Source organism: Melozone crissalis, unplaced genomic scaffold (genome assembly GCF_028551555.1).
Source record: "Melozone crissalis strain CALT ecotype California unplaced genomic scaffold, PUWL_Pcris_2 ptg000077l_1, whole genome shotgun sequence".
Lineage (NCBI taxonomy): Eukaryota > Metazoa > Chordata > Aves > Passeriformes > Passerellidae > Melozone > Melozone crissalis.
Window position 1 is genome coordinate 399053 of NW_026535854.1, and position 6997 is coordinate 406049.

Consider the following 6997-nt stretch of genomic DNA (forward strand, 5'->3'; position numbering starts at 1 on the left):
CCTTTGTCCCACAGGGCTCCGGGCGGCCGTGACCCTGCTAAAGTGCGGGGGGCATCTCCAGCCCCCAGGGGGGTCCCTGCGCCTCCTCTGCCAAGGGGCCAGCTTCAATTTTGGGAGTTTTGGCATGCTGTGGTTGCGCCAGAGACCCGGAGAGGGGCTGGAATGGGTCGTGGGGATCAGGAACGATGGTGCTTACACCGACTACGCATCATCGGTCAAGGGCCGGTTCACGATCTGCAGGGACAACGGGCAGAGCTCGGTGATGCTGACCATGAACAACCTCAAGGACGACGATTCCGGATCCTATTTCTGTGCCAAATCTGGTTATGCTGATGCTTGGGATCCTGCTACTTATTGTAGAGGCCCCAGCGGTGGATCCACGCCCCCATCTCAGCGTCCCCACCTTTCCCCAAACCCCTAACAATTCCCCCAATCCTCAGCCCTTGGCCCATCCCCTCTTGGGGGTCACTGTCCCAATCCCCACTGGGCCGGGGCTGTGGGGACCCCTCTGGAGCCAATCGGTTTCCCACCATCGCTCTGCTCACCAAGCTGTGGCCATGGGGAGGTGCCGGCGGCTCACGGCCCCGGCTGCACATACAGAACTCGATGGCGTCGCTGACCGCGAGAGGTTTCTGGCCAATCACCCAAAGCAAAGGCAGATTGACACGGTGGGGCCGGATCTGGGACATCCTCGTCAGTTTTGGGGAGTTGTTTGGGACGTGGAGCCCAGAGCTGAGGTTTGGGGCCAGGAAAAGAGATCTGGGGCAGAGCCAGTACAGAGCTGGGACGGGGGGACAGGAATGGGGTCAGGGGCTGGGGATTGGGGAAGGGTCTGGGGAACGGGGACAGGGGTGACATGGGGAAAGGGACAGGGCCAAAATCATCAACAGCTCCAGCACCACTCCAACCTCCATTAGTAAAACCAGATTTCACGCAGAAATAGGTGGCGGAATCCTCATCCTTGAGGTTGTTCATGGTCAGCGCCACCGAGCTCTGCCCGTTGTCGCTCGTCAATGTGAACCGGCCCTTGACCGAGTCCGTGTAAAAGATGCTTCCACGTTTTCTGCTGATCCCTGCCACCATTTCCAGCCCCTGCCCGGGTCTCTGGTAGATGCACAGCATTGCAAATTTTTCAAAATCAAACCCAGAGGTGCAGGAGAGGAGGCACAGGGCCCCCCGGGGGTCTAGAGGTCCCCCTCGCACTCCAGCAGTGTCACGGCCGCCCGGAGCCCTGCGGGACAAAGGGGAGATGGGGATGAGAAACCTGAAATGTTGAGGGATTCAAAGTGGGTTTGGCCAGTTGGAAAATGGAATGGGACCCACCTGGGAGGAGGAGGATGATGAACTCCAAGGGTCCCAATTTGTGGCCAAGAGACAGGATTTGGATCAAGGGTTGAGCTTTGTCCATCCCCATCTCCCCTTTGTCCCGCAGGGCTCCAGGCGGCCGTGACCCTGCTGGAGTGCGGGGGGGACCTCCAGCCCCCCGGGGGGTCCCTGCGCCTCCACTGCCGAGAGTCCGGGTTCAGTTTCAGCAGTTTTGAAATGGAATGGGCTCGACAGAGTCCCGGGCAGGGCCTGCAATGGGTCGCGGGGATCAGGTATGATGGTGCTCACACCTACTACGCGCCATCGGTGCAGGGCCGGTTCACGATCTCCAGGGACAACGGGCAGAGCTCGGTGACGCTGACCATGAACAACCTCAAGGACGAGGATTCCGGATCCTATTTCTGTGCCAAATGTGCTTATGGTGATAATTGGGCTTCTGCTGATGCTTATCAGTTTGGCCCCGTCCCCGTGCCCTGGCTCCCCTCCTGTCCCCATTCCCCGGAGCCTTCCCCCACACCCCAAGCCCTGACCCCATTCCCGTCCCCATGTCCCAACCCTGATAAGACCCAGATATTTGATTTGGGCTGATCCCTGAGCCACGCTGGCCAATCTGGGTAACTCTAGGCATCAGAGTGCCCCAACACCCAATCGGCTCAGAGATGCCGCCATCTCAGCAAGCTCAGTGACTTCAGCTCTTTAGTGATTCTCAGCTCTCAGGATTTCAGCTCTTTAGGGATTTCACCTCTCAGGGTTTCAGCTCTTTAGGAATTCTCAGCTATCAGGATTCCAGTAGTTTTCTCACTAGGGTGACTTTAGCCGGGGCAGAAGAAGACGGACAGAGAGGACAAGGAGGGGTCCTGGTGGATCCACAGCGAAGGTTCATTGAGGGATATGTGAGGGATTCCAGCGACAGCTCTTCTCCAGTCAGATGGGCTAAACCAGCCCCTTTTATAGGGCACAGGGGGATCCAAACGTGTCCAAGAGTGAGGGTCAGGAAGAAGTCACCAATGGGGATGAGGCCAAAGCTCAACCCTTGACCCAAATCCTGACTCTTGGCCCCAAATTGGGACCATTGGCGTTCATCATCCTCCTCCCAGGTGGGTCCCGCCCCTTTTCCCAGCTGGCCACACCCACTTTAAGGCTCTTGCCCAATCAGGTTTCTCATCCCCATCTCCCCTTTGTTCCACAGGGCTCCGGGCGGCCGTGACCCTGCTGGAGTGCGGGGGGAAACTCCAGCCCCCCGGGGGGTCCCTGCGCCTCCTGTGCCGAGGGTCCCGGTTTTATTTTGGCAGTTTCTCCATGTTCTGGATGCGTCAGAGACCCGGGCAGGGGCTGTAGTGGCTGGCAGGGATAAGCAGTGATGGTGCCAACACCTTCTACGTGCCATCCTTCAAGGGCCGGTTCAGGATCTCCAGGGACAACGGGCAGAGCTCGGTGACGCTGACCATGAACAACCTCAAGGACGAGGATTCTGGATCCTATTTCTGTGCCAAATGTTACAGCAGTGGCTGTGGTAATGGCGCTTATGCTTATGGGGTTGATGGTGGGTGTGGTCCCAAGCCCTTTTTCTGTGTTGCCAAGTATCACAGAATTCTCTGATCCTTCCCCAAAATCCCAGCCCTTTTCCTGAAATCTCAGCCCTTTTCCCCCAAACTCAGCCCCTGCTGCCCAACTCTAGACTTTCCTCCAGTTTTGCCCATTTCACCCCAGTCTCCCCCAGTTCCCCAGGCCCTGATTAGAGGAGGCCTGACCTGCAGGCCAGGGGTGAAGGTTTGGGGCCAATGGTTGAGTTGTGGGGCAGGAGCAGGGGAGGGTTTGGGGTCAGTGCTGACCATTGGTGCAAATGGGGGAGATTTGGGACCAAGGGTCAATGGGTGAGGTTTGGGGGAAGGGTCTGGGGACCCGAAACAGGGGGGGACATGGGGACGGGGGTGGATCCACGACTGGTGTCTTCAACATATGCAGCAGCATCGCCTCAATTGCCAGCAGCAGCAGATTTGGCACAGAAATAGGATCCAGAATCCTCGTCCTTGAGGTTGTTCATGGTCAGCGTCACCGAGCTCTGCCCATTGTCCCTGGAGATCGTGAACCAGCCCTTGACCGACGGCGCGTACCCGGTGTCATCACCATCGTTCCTGATCCCCGCGAGCCATTCCAGCCCCTGCCTGGGTCTCTGGCAGATCCATTGCATGGAGAAACTGCCAAAACTGAACCCGAACCCTCGGCAGAGGAGGCGCAGGGCCCCCCCAGGGGGCTGGAGGTGCCCCCCGCACTCCAGCAGGGTCACGGCCGCTCCCCCATCCCCAAACCTTGGTCAGTTAAGCCCCAAACTCCCGTTGGTCTGGCCTCAAATCTACAACAGAGATTTCCAGTATTGTAATGTGCCTTCAACACTGCAATTAGCTCCGATCCACCCAACAATTACCGGACAGCTCTGCCTGAGTTTTGCATCGCCTCATGCCCATCTTCCCTTTGTCCCGCGGGGCTCCGGGCAGCCGTGACCCTGCTAGAGCCCGGGGGGCACCTCACACCCCCCGGGGGGTCCCTGCGCCTCCTCTGCCGAGGGTCCGGGTTAAGTTTTGGCAGTTTCTCCATGCTGTGGATCCGCCAGAGACCTGGACAGGGGCAGGAATGGCTCACAGGGACTGACAATGATGGAGACACCTGGTACAGACCATCAGTCGAGGGCAGGGTCACGATCTCCAGGGACAACAGGCAGAGCTCGGTGACGCTGACCATGAAAAACCTCAAGGACGAGGATTCCGGATCCTATTTCTGTGCCAAATCTTCTGGAGCTGGTACTGCTGGTGCTGCTTTTATTGGTGTTTGGGTTGGTGTTTGGGGTTTCAGCCCCATCCCTGTCCCCAGCTGTCCCCAGACCCTTCCCCAAACCCCCCTGACCTACCCCTGACCCTTTGTCCCAACCCCGCCCCCTTAGCCCCAACGCTGCCCATTGGCCCCAAACCCTGCCCTGCCTCTGGCCCCAAACTCAACTCTCGGCCCCAAATCTCATCCTTGACACCCAAAAGTGCCCCAAGGGCTGAGATTTGGGGGCAGCGGATGAGGTTTGGGTTAGTGGCTGCGGCTGGGAGCCCAAAGTGGGGATTTGGGGCAGAATCGGGTCAGTTTTGGGGCCAAATCAGGAGGATTTGGGGCAGAACCAGTTTGGGGGTTTTGGGTCTTTTGCCACGATGGGTGGAACTGGGGGAGATCTGGGAAAAAGGTCAAGAATGGGGTCAAGGGCTGAGATTTAGGGGAAGGTTCTGGGGATTTTGGAACAGGAGGGACCCAGGCAAGGGGAAGTGGCCAATAACAGTGACATCATTACCCCAACAGGCACCAGCAGCCTTGGCACAGAATTAGGATCCGGAATCCTCATCCTTGAGGTTCATGGCGAGCTCGGCCAATCAGGGGCCGGGCAGATGGGGGAGATTTGGGTCAAATGGGCAAAACTGGTGAGAAAATGGAGACTTAGGGAAGGTAGGGGCAGAGTTTGGGTAAAAATGATGGAGATTTGAGAAGAACGGCTGTGATTTGTGGGAAAGATCAGAGGATTCAGGGAGATTTGAGCAACAAGTGGTGGCGGCTTGGGACCACAACCAAAAGCAGCAACATAAGCAACAGCACCAGCGCTGTTACCACAACCACCATCAACACATTTGGCACAGAAATAGGATCGGGAATGCTCCTCCTTGAGGTTGTTCATGGTCAGCGTCACCGAGCTCTGCCTGTTGTCCCTGGAGATCCTGAACAGGCCCTTGACCGAATCTGAGTAGCCAATGCCACCAACGTTGCTCTTGATCCCCGCGATGTATTCCAGCCCCTGCCCTGGTCTCTGGCGGATCCAGAAAATGGAGAAACTCCCGAAACTGAACCCGGCCCCTCGGCAGAGGAGGCACAGGGACTCCCCGGGGGGCTGGAGGTCCCCCCCGCACTCCAGCAGGGTCACGGCCGCCCGAAGACCTGGTGGAAAAAGTGGAGATGGGGATGAGGAACCTGATTGGTTCAGCGCCACAAAGCGGGTGTGGCAAACTGGAAAAAGGGATGGAACGCACCTGGGAAGAGGATGATGAACTCCAAGGGTCCCAATTTGGGGCCAAGAGTCAGGATTAGGGTCAAGGGTTGAGCTTTGGCCTCATCCCCATCTCCCCTTCGTCCCGCAGGGCTCCAGGCGGCCGTGACCCTGCTGGAGTGCGGGGGGGACCTCCAGCCCCCTGGGGGTTCCCTGCGCCTCCTCTGCCGAGGGTCCGGGTTCAGTTTTGGGAGTTTTGGGATCGGCTGGTATCGACAGAGACCTGGGCAGGGGTTAGAATTCCTTTCTGAGATCTGGAGCAGTGACATGGCCAACTACGCGGAATCAGTCAAGGGCCGGTTCGCGATCTCCAGGGACAACAGGCAGAGCTCGGTGACGCTGACCATGAACAACCTCAAGGACGAGGATTCTGGCACCTATTTCTGTGCCAGATGTTTTAATGAATATAACCCAAGTTCTGCATTTGTTGACGATGGCATTGGTGGTGCCTGCTCCATCTCTGAGCACCAAGCTGTCCCCAGCTGTCCCCAGACCCTCCCCCAAACCCCCCTGACCCACCCCTGACCCTTTGTCCCAGCCCCGCCCCCTTTGCCCCAACGCTGCCCATTGGCCTCAAACCCTGCCTTGGGTCTGGCCCCAAACTCAACTCTCGGCCCCAAATCTCCCCCTCGTGCCTCAAAAGTGCCCAAAGGGCCGTGATTTGGGGATAGCGGGTGAGGTTTGGGGATAGCGGGTGAGGTTTGTGTCAGCGGCTGCGGCTGGGAGCCCAAAGTAGGGATTTGGGGCAGAATCGGGCGAGTTTTGGGGCCAAAGCAGGAGGGTTTGTGGCAGAACCACTTTGGGGGTTTGGGGTCATTGGTGGAAATGGGGCAGATCTGGGCAAATGGGTCAAGAATGAGGTCAAGGGCTGAGATTTGGGTAAAGGTTCTGAGATTTTGGGACAAGAGAGGCCCAAACAAGGGCGCTGCCACCACTGGCATGGTCAATATAAATAACATCAGCAGCCCAACCAGCACCAGCAGCTTTGGCGCAGAAATAGGATCCGGAATCCTCGTCCTTGAGGTTGTTCATGGTCAGCATCACCGAGCTCTGCCCGTTGTCCCTGGAGATCCTGAACCGACCCTTGACCGACGGCGCGTACCCTGTGGTAGAACCATCGCTCCTGATCCGCGCGGCGAATTCCAGCCCCTGCCCAGGTCTCCGGCGCACCCACTGCATAGCAAAACTGCCAGAACTGAACCCAGACCCTCGGCAGAGGAGGCGCAGGGACCCCCCGGGGGGCTGGAGGTCCCCTCCGCACTCCAGCAGTGTCACGGCCCCCCGGAGCAATGCGGGACAAGGGGGAGATGGGGATGAGAAACCTGATTGGTCGAAGGTCTCAAAGTGGGCAAGGCCCACTAGAAAAAGGTGTGGGACCCACCTGGGAGCAGAATGATGAACTCCAAGGGTCCCAGTTTGGGGCCAAGGTTAAGGGTTTGGGTCAAGGGTTGAGCTTTGGCCTCATCCCCCTCTCCCCTTTGTCCCACGGGGCTCCCGGTGGCCGTGACCCTGCTGGAGTAGGGGAGGGACCCCCTGCCCCCCGGGGGGTCCCTGCGTCTCCTCTGCAGAGGGTCTGGGTTCAGTTTCGGGAATTTCGAC